The sequence below is a fragment of the Artibeus jamaicensis genome, unplaced genomic scaffold (assembly GCF_021234435.1).
Source record: "Artibeus jamaicensis isolate MK-2021 breed Jamaican fruit bat unplaced genomic scaffold, CSHL_Jam_final contig_465, whole genome shotgun sequence".
Classification (NCBI taxonomy): Eukaryota; Metazoa; Chordata; class Mammalia; order Chiroptera; family Phyllostomidae; genus Artibeus; species Artibeus jamaicensis.
Genome location: NW_026521843.1, coordinates 31,273,569 through 31,293,198, shown reverse-complemented (window position 1 = coordinate 31,293,198; position 19,630 = coordinate 31,273,569). Strand labels below are relative to the sequence as shown.

The following is a 19,630-nucleotide window of genomic DNA, read 5'->3' as shown; positions in this document are numbered from 1 at the left end:
TTCTGGGTATCTAATATGCAACACAGTGACTATAGTTACTAAATCATGCTATATATTTGAAAGTTGCTAAAAGAGTAGATCTTAAATGTTCTCACCAAAAAAATGAATGATAATTATGTGATGTGTTACAGGTGGTAGATAATGCTATGCTGCTGATCATTTTGCAAAATATAAGTGTATGATACACCTTAAACTTTACAATGTAATAAGTCCATTAGGAGATCCAAGATGGTAGAGGAGAAAGTGGAAGCTACACTAACCTCCTCCCAGGACCAATCAGAAATTACAGCTAAATTGTAGAGAAATTATCCTGAATAACCCACTGAACACCAGCTGGAGAGAAGCCTTATAAACAAGGACAGACAGAAGAAACCATTCAGCACAATGAGACTGGTAGTGAGTATTGAGGAGGCACGAGAGGGCTGGCTGGGCCCCCATGGGTGGCAGCTGAAGCTCCAGAGGGTCTCAGCACCCAGTGGGTTCCCTCTGAGAAGTGTGAGGTCTAAACCACAACATGAGCATGCTAGCCTATAGTACCAGAGCTGGAAAGGAACCCAAATAAGATCCAGCTGTAAAAAGAAGCACAAAAGCAAAATGGAGGCACGGAGAGCCTCTTAAAGGGCCAACACATGAAATTTTCTTAGCAGCCACTTACCCTGGGCTCCAGCAGAGGGAGGGCAGAGTGGACTAGAGACGCTTGAGGAGCGTCTTCGGTTGGTGGCTCTGGGGAGAGAACTGAAAGGACAACTGTCAGAATCCCTGTGTTGAGTCATTCCACATACTTCGGGAGCCATTTTTCTCAGGCACAGCGCTCCCCTCCAAGTGGCATCAGCCTGAAGGGAAGCAGTAACCCAGCCTGCAGGACTCTGTCCCACCCTGGGGAGCTTAAGCCAGGCTGCTGATTACAACTTGATTAGTTTAACAGGTGATCAATTTAACAGCTGATTAGTTTAGTAACTGATGTGAATTATACAAAGAAGCAGCCAAAATGGGAAGACAAATAAACAGACCCCAAATGAGAGAAGAGAATTCTCCAGAAGAACAAGATAAAATGGAGGCAAATGATTTATCAGATAGAGAGCTGAAAGTAATGATTATAAGGATACTCAATAAGATGAAAAAAAACATAGAAGCCATTAAAAAGTCCTGTCATAAATATAGAATGCAATATCTGAAATAAATAATATTCTGGAAGTAATAAATAGTAGGTTAGATAAAATGTAGGTTCAAAAAAGTGATTTGAAAGACAAGGTAGAAAACAACACCCAGGCAAAGAAGCAAAAAGAAAAAAATAATTTTAAAAGAGTGAGGAAAGCTTAAAAAACATTTTGGACAACATGAAGCATAAAAATACCCCCATCATGAGAATACCACAGGAGAAAGAAAGTGAGCAATGGAATGAGAACCTACTTGAAGAAATAATGACCTAAAACATCTGAAATCTGTTGAAGAAAAAAGACTCATAAATCCAGGAAGCTCAGAGATTCCCAAACAAGTTGAACCCAAAGTGGTCCACATCAAGACACATCATAACTAAAATGACAGATTTAAAGACATGAAGAGAATCCTAAAAGCTGCATAAGAAAAGCAAGTAGTTACCTACAAGGGAGCACCAATAAATCAACATCTGATAACGGAAACATTTCAGGCTAGAAGGGAGTGGCATGGAATATTAAAGGTAATGAAAAGCAAGGACCTAAAACCAAGGCTACTTTACTCAGCAAGATTATTATTTAAAATAAAAAATAAGGAGCTTACCAGACAAGAAAGACCTAAACGAGTCTGTTAATACCAAACAGGTACTGCAACAAATGTTAAAAGGCTCTCTTTAAGAAAAAGAAAGAAAAGAAAAACAGAACAAAATAGTCTAACAATAAAATGGCACTAACTATACATCTATCGACAATTGCCTTAAATGTAACTGGCTTAAATGCTCTAACCCAAAGACATAGAGTATCTGAATGGATAAGAAAACAAAACCCATATAACCCATATATATATATACTGCCTCCAGGAGACCCATCTCACATCAAAAGACACACAGAGACTAAAAATGAAGAGACAGAAACAGATATTTCATGCAAATATAAAAGAAAAAACCTGGGGTAGCAATACTTACGGCTGATAAAATAAACTTTAAAGCCAAGGCTACAGAAAGAGACAAAGAAGGACACTACATAATGATAAAGGGAAGTCCAACAAGGCAACGTAACCCTAGTAAACTTTCATGCACTCAACATAAGAGCAACTAAACAGGTGAAGCAAATCTTGATGGACATAAAGGGAAAGATCAACAGAAATACAGTCATAGTTGGGGATTTTAACACCCCTTTGACATTAATGGATAGATCTTCCAGGCAGAAAATCAAAAAGGAGACAGTGTCCTTAAACAACATACTAGAGCAAATGAATTTAATTGATATCTTCAGAGCATTTCACCCCAAATCAGCAAAATATACATACTTTTCAAGTGCACATGGAACGTTTTCTAGGACAAGCCACATATTAGGACAAAAAACAAATCTCAGTAAATTTAGGAAGATTGAAATCATATCAAGCATCTCCTCTAATCACAATGTTTTGAAACTAGAAATCAATCACAAGAAGAACACTGAAAAATACACAAAGACATGGAAACAGAACAACATGTTATTAATCAATGAATGGGTCAACAACAAGATCAAGGAAGAAATCAAAAGATACCTTGAAACAAATGAAAATAAGGACATAACAATCCAAAATCTGTGGGACACTGGGAAAGCAATCCTAAGAAGGAAATCCATAGCATTCCAGGCCTATTTCAAAACAACAAGAAAAAGCTCAAACAAACAATCAAACTTCACATTTAAAGGAACTTGAAAAAGAACAACAAAGCCCTAAATGAGTAGCAGGGAGGAAATGTTACAGGTCAAAGCAGAAATAAATGAAACTGAGTTCTAAAAAATGATACAAAAGATAAACAAATCCAAGAAAAGTTACTTTGAAAAGATAACAAGATTGACAAACCCTTAACCAGACTCATAAAAAAGAGAGAGAAGGGACTCAAATTAAAACAATCAGAAATGACAGAGAAAATAACAACTGACACCAAAGAAATACAAAACATTATAAGAAAATATTATGAATAACTATGTGCCAACAAACTGGACAATGTGGAAGAAATGGATAAACTCCTAGAAACATACAGTTTTCCAAAGCTGAATCAGGAAGACTCAGAAATCTGAATAGACAGATCACATGTGGTGATTTTGAAGCAGTGATCAAAACACTCCTAACAAACAAAAGCCCTAGACCTCATGGCTTCACAGGTGAACTCTATCAAACAGTCTATCAAACAATCTAACTAACACCTCTCCTTTACAAACTATTTCATAAAATTCAAGAGGAAGGAAGGCTCCCAAACTTATTTTATGAGGCCAGCATTATCCTAGCTCCAAAACCCAATAAAGACACTAAAAAAGAAAAAAATTATAGGCCAATATCCCTGATGAATATAGACACTAAAATACTCAAGAAATATTAGGAAACTGAATATAGCAATGCATCGGAAATATCATACAGCAAGATCAAGTGAGATTTATTCTGCGAAAGCAAGGTCTGTGTATTTGCAAATCAATAAATGTGATTCAGCACATAAACAACATGAAGGATAAAAACTACATGATCATATCAATAGAAGCAGAAAAAGCATTTGATAAAATTCAGCACCATTTATCACAAAAACTCTCAGCAAAGTGGGATTAGGGGGGACATACCTAAACATAATAAAAGCCGTATATGACAAACTCACTACCAGTATCATACTCAACAAGCTAGAACTATACGCATTCCCCTTAAAATAGGGAAAAAGACAGTATAGGGAAGAATTCCACAATGGGAAATGTAGCCCAGCTCCCACGCAGAAAGGCCAGTGGGGAGTGAGGTCTGCATATTGGGTCCATGCTCTCAGATAGGTTCTCCCATGGGGAATCAGGCCTACATTGTACCTAGGCTGCTAAGAGACTTGCTTTTGCTAAAACTCCCTCTGCCTGGATTTTCTGCCTGGATTTAGGCAGAAAATGTTTACTGCATATCTCGAAGGTAACTTTGTAAAATCTGTGCTAAACCTCCCAAGTATAGATTGTAACCAGTTCAACCACTTTCCCCCTTGATCTGTAAGATCCTTCTCATTGAAGTAAGTAACAACATTCTTTCCTTTGTTATCTTTAAAAGGTAACTACCTACAGTGAAACTGCATAGCAAATGAGGACCATCCTTGGTGTAATGTACCCAGAAAAGCAATAAAAGCCTGTCCAGGCAGGGGTTGGGGCCCTCTCTCACTGAGAGAGCAGCAATGCCGTCCCCTTTTCTCCACAGGACTTCCGTAATCTGTATTAATTTGTTCATTGCAGCCACAACACATGGACCCCATGGACCAGGATCTGCCTTAAGATAGGATGTTTGCTTTCACCTCTTCCAATTCAACATAGTACAAGAAGTCCTGGCCACCACAATCAGACAAGTAGAAGAAATAAAAGGAACCCAAATTTTAAAGAAGTAAAACTGTCTTTATTTGCCAATGATACGATACTATACATAAAAAAACAAAAAGATTCCACCAAGAAACTACTAGAACTGATAAATGAATTCAGCAAAATAGCAGGATACAAAATTAATATCCAGAAATCAGCTCCATTTTTATATGCTAATAATGAACTAAAGAAAGGGAAATTAAGGATACAATTCCATTCACAATTGCTACAAAAAAGAATAAAATATTTAGTAATAAACCTAACCAAGGATGTGAAAGACCTGTACTCAGAAAATTATGACACTAAAGAAAAACAGAAGATATAAATAAGTGGAAGCACATAACATGTTTGTGGATGGGAAGGATTAAGATCACTAAAATGGGGGGGGGGGGATTTCAAGATGGCAGTGGACTAGGACGGAGCAGATACCAGTTCCTAGTACAAAAGAGACAGAAACCTACCCGATCAGAGGAGGTGAGGCCAGCAAGCCAGCAGTTGCCAAGCATATATGAAAATAAGAGACCAGAAACCTCATCGGTCACGGAGGAACCAGACGGTAGGGAGACAGCAGCGGTACAGCAGTCTCTGGGACGGAGCAGGGAGAAACAGCCGGTGCAGGGTAGGGGAACCAGCGCCCTGTGGCGAGAGCCCAACGGCTCCTGGGACAGCCTTCAGCGCCCAGAGGGCTCCCTCCCTGGGATTTTTCTGCCGGGCAGGCCGAGTGGCCCAGGCAAAGAGGTGTGGAAGAAATTTTAGCCTGCGCGCAAGTTGGGGATCTAGTCGCTCCACACGCAGTGTGTCTGGGCAAGTGCCTGAGGGCGCCTAGGCCAACGTTCAGCGCCCAGAAAGCTCCCTCCCTAGGATTTTTGGGCCCGGACCGGCCAAGAGACCCAACCAGAGGGGAGCAGAGGAGATTTCAGCCTGCACACAGTTCTGGGTCCAGCACCCGGCGTGGTGCTGCTACATCCCTAGGTTGTTTTTTGCCAGAGGTTGGCCAAGGGACCCAGACAAACACAGGAGCAGAAGGGATACACACCACGCAGCGTGCCATGATGAGCACACAGAGTTTCTAGGTCGGCGCCCAGTCCTCAGATCGGCTCCCAGCTTCCAGTCTACCCCCCTCAGACTATCTGGAAGCCCGGGGCGCTGAGGGGTCCTGGGAAAAGAGCTGAGACCCTCAACCCCCTCCCTTTCTGGCCAAGCAAGGTGGGGGGCCAGGAGAGACTTGTTTGATAGAGTTTACAGAGAGGGTGTGGAGGACAAAGGGCCCCAACCAAGGACTCTGTGGTTGACAGCCCAAGAGAACTCAGAGGTGCAGCCTGGGGCTCTGAATCCAGTAGACATGGCAGCCTGGTCTGCTTCACACCCAGCTTGGCAGCAAACCCAGGATTGGGCAGAGGGTCTGGGGCTTCCCAACTGAACGGGGGCAGGCCTGTGCTCAATCCCGAGGGAACCAGGCAACTAGGCCAGTGCAGGTGCCTGCAAACACAGCAAACCAGACTATGGCAGTAACCCCTGGGAGGGGGAGCGCTGTGAGAAAGTCCTAGATTCCCCATTGTAGGGAGCTGGGGGAGAGGCGCCAAGTGTCTGGATCCTGAGAGGGGCTGGCTGAAAAACATCACAACAATCGACCCTCAGCCAACTGCAACCAGAAAAACCGGTTTGGCTAGTTTGAAGCCAACAAGTGACATTTCCTTTTCTGAGGTTGTTTTTGAGAGATTATTTTTGTTTGTGTGTTTTTTGTTTTTTGTTTTTTTTACTTTATTTTATTTTTATTCTTTCTTTTTTTTTACCTTTCTTCCTTCTCCATTCCTTTTCTTTATCTTTTTGCTTTTTTAAAGTAATCTGTTATTTCTTTTAAACTTTATTACTGTTTCATCTTTCCATACTTTTGTCCTCTTTTCCCGGATTATCTGTTTTATTTCTTTTTCTTTTTTTTCTAAACTTATTGCTCTTTCTTCCATTCCCCTACCATTTTTTTCTTTCTTCCTTTTATTTCTTTCCTTATCATTTCTTTCTTTTACCCACAAGAGTCACAATCAACTTGAAAATATGAAAAGACCAGAGCTGGACCCATAGAAGAGGCCTCCCAGTAGAGTCAGAGAGACAAATTGCACATTGTTGTAGGAGAGAAGCCACAAGTTGCTGCATATTTGAGTAGGTGGAAGCAGCGAACAACAGGATAACCGAAAGAGGCTGCACCATTGAAGATCACTAAAATGTCTGTACTACCCAAAGCAATCTATAGATTCAATGCAATTCCTATCAAGATTCCAATGATGTACTTCACAGAACTAGAAGAAATATTTCAAAAATTTATATGGGAACACAAAAGACCATGCATAGCAACAGCAATACTGAGAAAGAAGAACAAAGTTGGAGGAATCACAATACCTAATATCAAATTATACTCTAAGGCCATAGTAATCAAAACAGCATGGCACTAGCATAAAAACAGACACATAGATATATGCAATAGAACAGAGAGCACAGAAATAAACTCATATCTTTATAGTCAATTAATATTCAACAGAGGAAACAAGCATATACAAGGAGCTAAAGATAGTTTATTCAATATATGGTGTTAGGAAAATTGGACAGACACACAGAGAAAAATGAAACTAGACCTTCTTCTTAAACCACACACAAAAACAAATTCAAAATAGATCAAAGACTTAAATGTTAGACCCTAAATTTTTAAAAAATTGTAGAAGAAAACATAGGCACAAAATCTCGAACATGGCTCATAACAATATTTTATCAGATATATCTCCCCAGACAAGGGAAATAAATAAATAAGCAAATGGGGCTTCATCAAACTAAAAAGTTTTGCACAGCAAAAGAAATCATCAACAAGTGAAAAGACAACCCACAGAATGGGAGAACATATTTACTGATACATCTGATTAGGGATTAAGAGCCAAATTTTATAAAATACTTAACAAAACTCAACACCAAAAAAAACAAATGGCACAGTAAAAAAATGGGCAAAGGACTTGAATACACATTTCTCCAAAAAAGACATACAGATGGACAATAGACATACGAAAATGTATTCAACATCACTAATCATCAGAGAAATAAAAATTAAAACCACATGAGATGTCCTCTCACACCTGTCAGGATGGCTGTCATCAGTAAATCAACAAACAAGTGCTGGCCAGGATGTGGTGAAAGGGGAACTGGTCTGCACTGTTGGTGGGAATGCAGACTGGTACAACCACTGTGTGAAGCAGTATTGAGATACCTCAAAAGATTAAACATGTATCTGCCCTTTGACCCAGTGATCCCACTTCTGGAAATATATCCCAGAAGGAGCCCAAAACACTAATTTGAAAGAATATAATCACCCCATATGTTCATTGCAGTATTATTTATGATCCCCAAGATATGGAAGCAGCCCAACTGTCCATCAGTAGATGAGTGGACAAAAGAAATATGGGACATTTGAACAATGGAATGCTACTTGATCATTAAAAAAAGAAAATTTTACTCTTTGTGACATTTTGGATGGACCTGGAGACCATTATACTAAGTGAAAAATAAGCCAGTTAGAGAAAGACAAATACTGTGTAACTTCTCTCATATGTGGAATCTAATGAATAAAGTGAATGAACAAGGAAAAGGGGGACAGACTCATAGATGGAGAGCAGGATGACAGCTAGTGGCAGTGGGAAAAGGTAGGGGTGGAAGGATTGAGCAAAGAGGAAAAAGGACTCATGGTCATGGAAAACAGTGTGGTGATTATGGGAGAATGGGGGTTTAAGGAAGATAAATGGTAATGGAAAGATACACTAGAGATTAAATTAAAAAGGAAATAGATCAGTTATATTTCAATAAAGCTGGAAAAGAAGAAAAATAATAAATTAAAAGGCCTGTAGCCAAAAAGAGAAAAAATAAATTAAAAAATTAATTGTTACATAAAAAGCTATGTTACATATGTATACGAGTTTCTTTTTTCTTCCTCACAAAAGTAGAGGCATCAAGCGGACATGGACTTTGTTCTAATTGCTGCTGTATCTCTAACACCTAGTACAGTAAATGGCATTGGGGGGTTGCCAACCAACATTTATGAAAGTAAGAGAAGAAGAAAGGAAGAAAAAATAAATTAGGAGTCACAGCAACACACAAGTTCTAAAGTCTGACTGACGGTTCCCAACTCAAGGTACGGAATCAAATTCCTAATAATATGAAGCACTACACAAAAAACAAACAAAAACCATGACTGTAGTTCTAAGTTAATATAAAACCAATAATGGTTCAGAGAAAAAAATTCCTTAAAGCACATGATAATTGGATGTCATTATATGTACATATATAAAATTCACATCTGGCTTAAAGCAGAAATATGAGATTTATAATTATGTAATTTCATAATTCTAGGCATTCCTGGAAACTTACTTTATTCTCCTTTGAAACTGATTGTAGTTTTACTCCAAGTTTGTTTATATACTATGCTAGACATTTGCTGGAAAACTACGATATTTAATCATTATCCAGATGTTCTCAAATCAATACTCCAGATGGTAGACATTGCATCTGAAAGATCCATTTGGGAAATTTTCAGAATTATTATTAAGCTATAACTTCCATCCAAAGCATAAAGTCAAATGAGAATAGATAATATTCTGTTTGTGGTTTTGCTTTTTATCTGATCTTGCTTCTTTTCTTCTTTTCTGTTGCCACCACCCTCACTCAGCCTTTCCAGGTTTCATAGGTGATGTTGCAGTGAGGATTCTCTCAACTCCTCACACTTTCATTTCTAATCAACTCCACAAACTGGCTCCCAGTGGAAGAAGGTACAGTGTCCTTGATTACAAAACCTTACACTCCCCATTGCTTTCAGGAGAGATTTGAGATGTTTTAAACCAGCTTCAAAGGCTCTCAATAATCTGATGCTACCATGCCCATTGAATAGTTCTTTCTGAATTTTGCTGAAAAGCAGCAACTATATTCATTGCTCCATATAGCCTAAACAAGCCACCACCTCTTAGCTTAAGTTACAGCATAGTGATGTCATGACTGAAATCCCCAGAAATCCCAGGACCTCAGCACCAAACTGGTTACTTTCTCACTCCAGTTACATGTCCATCTGGCTTAGCTGTGGCTGTCCTCCATCATATTGCCACTCTGGGGCACATGCTTCTAGACCTGTCTTAAACATTTCAGGAGACTGCTGTGCAGGTCATAAGGTCAAGCAGCCATCAGTGGGATGGGCTAGTATCAAGCACCCCAGAGAGAGGTGGTGATTAATTTGAACACTACTATAGTCTAGTACCAATCAAAAGTCATTCTTTCTCTCTCTACTTTTTAAAAAGAATATATCAAATTACTCAAAGAAAAGATGAAATTCTCAAGCATATTCTCCTGAGGCCCAGCCCTTTTAAGGCAAGGAACACATTCTCACTCTTGGCGATTTCTTTGTTCCTCTGATTCTTCTTCCTACCCACACCCTGGATCACTGAGCTTCATGTTTTCCACTCAGCACTCATTCTAAACACATCTAAACAGGGGTGACTTCATATTTCAGCTCATGCTAAGATGCAATTGAAAATTGTATTCTTGGTGAGTTAATTTCCCTTCCTCCCTAACTTCCTTCCTTTTTTCCTTCTTTACTAATTTCTTTCCAAACGAGAATACCTTGTAGAAATCAGTAAGAAAAGGATATAATTTATTAATGAAAACACTTATGACATTTGAGATCACTTAAAATAAATACAAAAGGCCAATAGACTTGTAAAAATATGCTCTACTACAACTATTATTAAAGAGATTTGACACAAATTGGAAAGGTTTCTACCTTTAAATTCATTAAAATTTTAAAAATTTGTAAGCCACTGTTAGGGACATATATAGGGCAGTATATATAACCGTTTTAAAGAAATTAAATAATTATAAATCTCATTTTTTGCTGTAACCATTTTAGAAGCCATTTTGGCAATATTTATACAACATTTTAATACATATACATTCGACTCAGAATTCTACAGCTAGTAAAATGACTGCATTGTGGTTAACAAATTGTTCCACATTGAATATACTTATTTTCTTAATAAATAAGTAACTTTAACCTGAAAAGAATTTCATGCTGAAAATAAAAAACTAGGACTACCTAAATATTTGTAAACAGTGAAAATTAGAAATGATCTAAATTACCATCAGTAGAAATATACTATATAATAACAGATTATGTATTTTAAAACATATGTATTACAACTCTATATGTATCTATGTAAAGATAGACATAAGATATATTAAAGTAATTAGTGATGCATACTCAAACACACACATATATGATGGCACATATGTAATTACATTCTAGATATATATATATATATTTGTACACATATAAGAAGTAGTGACAACAGTGGTTGTTATTGTTTTTTTAATGCTCACCGGTGACATTTTTTTATTGCTTTTAGAGAGAGAGGAAGTGGGAGAGAGGGAGTGAGACAGAAAGAGAAAAACATAGATTGGTTGCCATCTCACGCAGCACATGCCCTGAACAGGGGTTAAACCTGCCACCCGAGTATGTGCATTCAGTGGGAATCAACCCATAACTATATGGGTCAATATCCTATCAATTGAGCCACACCAGCCAGGTCGACAGTAGTTATTTTTGAAGGCAGGTTATAGAAAATTTTTACTTTTTATTTCTATACACCTATTATTTAAATTTTGAAAGCATAGTCTGATTTAAAATAATATTAATAGGAATTATTTGTGGGTGGTATTTATGGGGCATTATTATTTTTTTTCCTTTGTCTTTAAAAAGTTAGTAGTGTTACAAATGTGGAAACAATACGTAAATTGTTTTGTGTGTTTGAAAAATATATTCTCACCCTGTCTGGTCATCCCATAGACTGGTGAGGGCCCATACCTAGCTTGCTGGTTCAATATCGGGTCCAGGAGGGTATGATCCCTCATCTGGGCATGTATGAGAGGCAACCTATTGGTGCTTTTCTCTTGCATAGATATTTCTCTCCCTCTCTTCCTCTCTCTCAAAATCAATGAAAAAATGTTCTTAGGAAAAGATTTAAAAAATAAAGAAAAATATATATTTATTGTAAAATAAATAAAAATGAACAGGATAGAGAGGGAAATAAGAAATAATATGAAATTAGCATAGATTCTCACTACCAGAAGTACCGTCTTATAACAATATGCAACATGCAGAAGAACACTGAGCCTCAATTACAGATCAATTGTGTGAGGTGAGTAGTGACCCGGAAATGGTATTGCCGCATCCCTGAACACGGAATATGGACACCGTGGACTTCTGGCTTATCTGATCAAAAATAAAAAATAATAATACAAAAATAGAATATGGGGAGGTGGGGCAGATGGATTTTCTTAACATACCTATATCTGGGGCACATATTTTATTGCTTTTACACATATTTTATGACAAGCATCATGGCACATAGAGATGGTACTTATGTATGAAAGTGTACCAACCATCCCTTAAACAGACTGAGAATATGCTAGGAAGGTTGGTTCTGCATCAGTGTTTCACCAAAGAACATCCAACCTAGCAATTCTTTGCAGTTAAGTACCATCAATTTAGCTTCATGCCTGTGATTAAAAACAGTGATTTTTGTTAAAGCTCAAGAAGCCACTAGTGGAGCAACACATTAAGTTGATATCAGTCATTGGGACAGCAATGTAGATTTGTTTATACTTTCTTTCAAAAAGTTTTGAATGTCAGATGGAAAGAGAAGGTAAAGGTAAAGAGACATAGTATTGGTTAATAGATATAAGGAATATATTTGGTATACTTCTGGTCATAATATTTTTACTTCTTGCTATTGCTATAGCCATTGTCAGAAGGCATTTAAATTGTTTTTGAAAAATTAAATCACTTTATTATAAATATGACTAATCTTTATTGTGTGTCCCTTTGCCATTTTCTCACTTTCACTAGGGTCCCTTTGTGGGACAGGACAAGGAGAAATTAGAACAATGCACATTTTATACTAAGCCCTACATTCGGCTGACCATGAATCCACTGAGTGTCTGGCTTCACCAACTGAAAATGACGGTTAAGAGAAACTTACTGAATGAAGGTTGGTGGCAGTACACCCAGGCCTGCCCAGTGGGTAAATGTGCCCACTACATGAAATCCACAAATTTCTGATGAATAAAGAAAAATTTGAAAAATACGTCACAACTTGTGAGGTATGAAGCATATGGTGGTGATTTTCTACTGCAAAGGAAATGTTTCTGTGTGCATATATTTTAATGGCTCACACAGAAGCTTTACCTACATGTGACTCACAGAAACTTAAGAGGGTCTTTGCTGCACCATTCTCATGGAATTCACTGCAAAGCCTGACATTCTAAGTAAGATCATCAGGACTTGCGTGGAATTAAATTTTAATCTGATGCCAGAACTCCTCAGCAGTCCCCATACACACAGTGATTCTAAAGATCACACTTTTGTGTACTCCTCTATATGAAATGCTAACAACCAGCATGATTGAATGGGCTGAATTTCTTCCATGAAATTGATTTTATTGAAAAGTGTATATTCCACCAACTGATTTCTGAAATACTTGTAATGAATTCATTTTTTAGTTTCAAAGTACAGGTCTCTCCCTGCTCTTAGGAAATATTCCTTTGGGGGGAGAAAACTTAACTCTTTCCTTTATCCTGTTCAAAATAATGATATGCAATACACATTCACACCCTCACCTTCTGTGCTTCTTCTCTTCAGTCTCTCTTTCTCCACATAACCCTCCCTCTCTGACTCTAATCTTTGCAAAGTGCTCCTCCATCCTCTGCTAACCCACCTAGCAACAACTCACCCAGGCAGTGCCCCATGAACAACTTTCCCAATCGCTTCCGCCTTAGCAAACATTTCTGTCCTCTACCTCATCTTCTCGAGACTCCCCCTCATTAAAGGGACAAACAGCTCATTTTATCCAGCCACTACAAATTGGTGGGACAGTCAACCTGCTGCTCTGCTCTGTTAGTCTGTCATCACTGTGAGGATGCTGCACTAACAAACTGAGTCCTCAATCCACTGGCTGGTAACAATAAGCATTTACTTTGCTCCTCAAAGATCTGAAAATCAGCTGAGGGGTTTGCAGGGTAGACTGGGCTCTGGCCAGGTTTAGATCTGCTTCACCTAACTTGTTCTGGGGCTCAGCCTGAAGGGACAGTGGCTTTCTGAGACACGCACTTCTCATGACAATCAGAGGGAAACAGGAGGCCGAGCCAAACTGTGCAAATACATTTAGGGTCCCGGCTCACAGTGTCCAGAAGCATTTCTTTTGCAAAAGCAAGTCACGTGGCCACGTTCCATATAAATGGGATAGTGAAATACACCTCAGTCACTAGAGTGCACTGGAAGGTCACATGGCAGAAAAACAGTGAAGAGTCGAAAGTCTGCATAGCATCCAAGGGAATAGATTTGATCTTTAGTGGGAATGTACTAGAGGCAATACTGTAGCTTAAGTGGAAATAGAATTTGTATTGGTGAAAAATGCCGGAAACTCTGTAAGTGAGAGGCAGTTGAAGGAATGCAGGATCCTATGAATCACATCTGACAAGATACTCTTCTATTTCATCAATCACATAATGAGAATACAATCCAGTGCATATTATGTGACTGGCACTGTCTTAAGTGCTTTTCATGTGTCAGTTCATTGAATCACCACAATAACTGTACAAATGAAGGACTATTCTGATTCTATTTGACAGGTTAGGAAACTGAGGCCTAGACAGATTTACCAACTGGCCCCAGGCCACACACTTATCCTTTTCAAAATAATGACATGAATACAAGTTCACTTCCTCCCCTTCCCAGGCCACACACTTAGTAAGGCCTGTACTCCAAATCCAGATCCTATGCTTCTGAGATACTAAATGTGCAAATGGACAATGACCAGGCCAGACATTAAATATACTATTTTATGTTTATAGAAAATACATGTAAATAGAGCTCTGACTCACGACTTTGAACAATGTTCACAGGAATCCCACCTATTACCTACGATACCCCCGGGAAGGCAGTCTGCTACAGGTCAGACGTGTAGGGAGTGGGATTGCTACCTCCAGTAGCAATCCAGGCAGCCCAGCAGGAACCTCTGTATCACTGGGTTACATCACCCAAAATGCCTATGACTTGACAAGTTCCCAAATTCTTGTCCCCTCTTCGAATTTGGGAACAACCAGAGATAGCCGAATACGCACCCTAACCGGTCAAACAGAATGCCCTGTTTCTAGTTCGCCCAACCAGAGCCCCCTCACGCCAACAGCCTCCAATCAGGGCACATCTGAGCCCTCCCATTTTAACACTAGAAGCCCTCCCACTCCTCCACCTGCCTGTGAGTCTCTGCCGTCACATGAGTGATGGTGGCTCACCTTCCTATTGTAGCAAACTGTGAATATATACCTTTGGCTTTTCCCATTTGGTTAGCCTTTGTTTCCACACAATAAGAACAATGTCAATCATTTCTAATGGAATTGAATCTGTGCATTCTAACACAGGTAGGATAGTATAGTTCTATTCTAACTAACATAAATAGAATATCTATTCTAACACAGATAGTAAGACTATATTGTTAGCATTAACGGAAGGGAAACTATCAACCCTTTTCAGTACATCATTTTGAGACTATGACGGTAATGATACTCAATATTTAGAAAAGGATGTAGGTGTAAAATAGAAGGTTCACATTAATGACAATCAGAATAATAGTAACAGAAAGTTTAAGTCAGTGCTGAGAGCACCAATAATAGTAATAATAAAAATAATAGGTATTTTGTTAAGCACCTACAAGTATCACACACATTAAAACATTATTTAGATTAGTTTGTTGCATACTCAGATTAATTAGATGAGGTAATTACTGGGGTTGTCTTTGTTTTACAGAGGAAAAATTGAGGCTTAAAAGGCTAAGCAACTTGCTTTGTTGCCTGCTCTACAAATGAGGCTTAATGTTGGCAGCTTAACTCCAAAATCAAGTCAAATTATGCTTAGGTCGATGACTGGCACATGGTAGGAAGTCAACCTGATAAACATGTATAGATAGAAAGAAATCAATTAGTTAATAACTAAGACAGCAAAACCCACACTGATGCTGAGAACCTATTCATCAAATCCTTGGCACTTATGTCTTCCTCATCTCCTTGTTTTCTACAAGCAATTATTTGTGTTCATCTGCATGTTTGCATATGTATAAAACTGGATTTTCCCAATTAGATAAGAATATCTTGAGAGCACGCAGTCATCTTAGCTTCTTCTCTAGGGTTCCATTGAACTGTGTGTGTGCTGTGCACGTTCAGCCAGTGCTGGGGAGAAGCAGCCCCGGGATTCTGTGTCTGGCCTCGCCTTTGTGCCTGGTAAATCTGCCAGACACTGTTGGGTGCAGGGACTCTGACCTCTCTCTTTACTAATCCAGTCCAGTTAAAAAAATAAAAACTGTAAAAATTATATCATGTATAATGTGTGAGATAATAGTAAGTTTTTCCTTAATATTGTCATGATTTGTGAACCACTGATAATCTATCACTCAGATATATATGTGTATATATGTATATATATACATATATATTTACCATGTTTTATTACAGATTAAGAAAGTTCTCTCTTCCAAGCAAATTACTGTATATTTAAATTAAAACTTGGACTGCTTATTGTCAGTGTCTCAATACATGTTAGATAATTAAAATAACTAATAAGAAAAATGACAGTTTGGATATCTAGAATTAGAGCTATTATAAGTTTAATTACTACTCATGATTAGAAAATTTGAAATGGAAAAATGTAGTCTAACAGAGAAATAACAAAAGAAGAAAAAAATTCTCGGTAGAATGATATTGAATTTCACATCATCACTGAACCTGCATTTCTGAGTTGAGAGTCTCCCCACCCCACCATTTCTAAGTATCTATTTTAAAATACATATCTACTAAGCCGATATTTTCTTTGCCAGTTACTTCCATAATTATAATCACATTTCATGTTCACTAAAGTGAAGTTAAGTCATAAGGCATATTTAAGATTGAGGATGAAATGAGAGAGCTAGTATGTTGTAATGGAAAAGAACATTTGGCACCATTAGTTATCTAACTATTATGTAGGTTATTTTCCTATAGCTATCTAAGTGAATGGAATAGTTATAGGCAATATCAGTACAAGTAAAACCCTGAAATTAACTTAATCAAGCAGTTTATTTCAAACTGACAATACAAAATAGTTTGGACTAGGATTATGTGCAATGAACTTTAAGACTTCCTTTACTAGGATGTGGGTAAGATTGTGACAGTTATTAGCCTGTCCTCTGTAGCTGAAAGTGCCTGGACATACAGGTTTACTGTAACGTGCTTCCTGCCGAACCAGTAGGAGATAGGTAAAAATACTGCATCTTTTATTTCAGAAAGCAGGATAGGCCCTTTCTGAAATATACATTGCCCTTTATCTCTACTTTTCTTAAAATACCCACCTGTCTCTGATATAATTAGAATCTGATCTTTTATGTTCAAATACAAATTTTTGATGGCAAGGACAGTATCTTCATCATCCTGGTACCCTGAGAGCAGGTAGCACAGGGACTAAAGAGAAAAGGCAGTAACAATTATTGAAAACACTTTGTAGACCATGGTGAATGGGCCACAGGTTGTGTTGTGGGATCCACTCTGCAACACGGGCTGTATGAATGGAGGAGGCATGTCCTGCTTTAATTCTCTGGTGTCTGCTCCCTGCAGGAAGTACTTTAATAGTCAACTGCCAGGTCTATGGATATATCTCATAGATTTTCACCTGGCTGAGATTCATAGAGCCAAATACCAAAAATAAATATAGATAAAAAATTGACAATAATGGATAATGATAGAAAGATGCTTAATGTAAGAAGTGTCACCACTGGAGTAGAAAAGGGGTGGGGAGACTAATAAAATGATGATCTCAATGTGTTAGCAAACAGCAGATGGAAAGAAAGAAATCCTCTCAGGGTTATGAGAATATGGGCTGTGAACTTAGCCATGAGTCTTCAGAAATGAGAACTGGGAGTTCAATGATCTACTAGATAGAGTTTATTTTCTCATGGCCCTTTTTGGAAAAAGAAAAAGAACTGTGAGCATATCCATGAAATAATACTTGATTTTTTTTAGAGTAAAGCAGTGAGATATCAAGAAAGAAGTGGGGTGCTAGCAGACACATTTCCTTTGGAACAGTGCAGGATAGTACAATGTGTTATTTATCAAATGTCGTGCTGCCACACGAACAGACATCATCACACATGAAGAAAAATGGCATTTAGTTGTGATAACTCATCCTCTAAAAATGTAAATTGTGGAATCGCCATTTGGAAGTTCTGGCTCCAAAATAAGCACTTGGGTTATTTCCCATCACTCTCTATCTTCCCCGGAAGGTCAGGCATTCTTCATGTACACTGAAAGCATAACAGAGATGAGGGCTGCCATTTCCTAGCAGAAACCTCTTCTTTTCCTACACAACTGGTCCACTCAGGCATCCTGCACATCTCACTCTTCCTACACTGTGGCTTCGGGCACACTATTCGCTAGGACAGAAATATTTTTTCCATTGCATTTAAATGCACTTATGGCCATTGTTTATAATTGCTAATTTTATCTTCTCCTTGCAGATTTTTTAAAAAGTTTAAATAATTTTCACTTGAATACATTCTTAGTATCATTGCTTTGGTGTTTATCAGTGAAGTTTATTGTAAATTGTATTTCATTGTCTCCTGACAATGGATCTCAAGCTCTTTGAAGGAAATGGACTATGCTTCCCAACTCATAGGCATATCAATATTATAATCCCCTTAACTTTCCTGCCAAAGAATTGAAAACAGGCTGTTTTTAACATATCACTGTTGTGTATTCTCAGGAGATGTGATTATTAGGAAATCAACTTGTAGCCATAAGTTTTCACATACACATCAGACTCAGCAGAAATGTGATGGCTGTTTAATAGAGAGGTGGTGGAACCTTGAATTTGGTGAGGGGAGAGGCCAGAGTCCCTGCACCCAACAGTGTCTGGCAGATTTACCAGGCACAAAGGCGAGGCCAGACACAGAATCCCGGGGCTGCTTCTCCCCAGCACTGGCTGAACGTGCACAGCACACACACAGTTCAATGGAACCCTAGAGAAGAAGCTAAGATGACTGCGTGCTCTCAAGATATTCTTATCTAATTGAGAAAATCCAGTTTTATACATATGCAAACATGCAGATGAACACAAATAATTGCTTGTAGAAAACAAGGAGATGAGGAAGACATAAGTGCCAAGGATTTGATGAATAGGTTCTCAGCATCAGTGTGGGTTTTGCTGTCTTAGTTATTAACTAATTGATTTCTTTCTATCTATACATGTTTATTAGGTTGACTTCCTACCATGTGCCAGTCATCGACCTACGCATAATTTGACTTGATTTTGGAGTTAAGCTGCCAACATTAAGCCTCATTTGTAGAGCAGGCAACAAAGCAAGTTGCTTAGCCTTTTAAGCCTCAGTTTTTCCTCTGTAAAACAAAGACAACCCCAGTAATTACCTCATCTAATTAATCTGAGTATGCAACAAACTAATCTAAATAATGTTTTAATGTGTGTGATACTTGTAGGTGCTTAACAAAATACCTATTATTTTTATTATTACTATTATTGTTGCTCTCAGCACTGACTTAAACTTTCTATTACTGTTATTCTGATTGTCATTAATTTGAACCTTCTATTTTACACCTACATCCTTTTCTAAATATTGAGTTTCATTACCGTCATAGTCTCGAAATGATGTACTGAAAAGGGTTGATAGTTTCCCTTCCGTTAATGCTAACAATATAGTCTTACTATCTGTGTTAGAATATTCTACTTATGTTAGTTAGAATAGAACTATACTATCCTACCTGTGTTAGAATGCACAGATTCAATTCCATTAGAAATGATCGACATTGTTCTTATTGTGTGGAAACAAAGGCTAACCAAATGGGAAAAGCCAAAGGTATATATTCACAGTTTGCTACAATAGGAAGGTGAGCCACCATCACTCATGTGATGGCAGAGACTCACAGGCAGGTGGAGGAGTGGGAGGGCTTCTAGTGTTAAAATGGGAGGGCTCAGATGTGCCCTGATTGGAGGCTGTTGGCGTGAGGGG

At 38.2% G+C, this 19,630-nt stretch overlaps 1 pseudogene; it reads right to left on the bottom strand.

Annotated features, from left to right (window-relative positions):
* The window catches only part of LOC119060900 (WD repeat domain phosphoinositide-interacting protein 2-like), a 149,685-nt pseudogene extending 130,428 nt beyond the window's left edge, over nucleotides 1-19,257 (bottom strand).
* Between the last annotated feature and the right edge of the window lie 373 nt (nucleotides 19,258-19,630).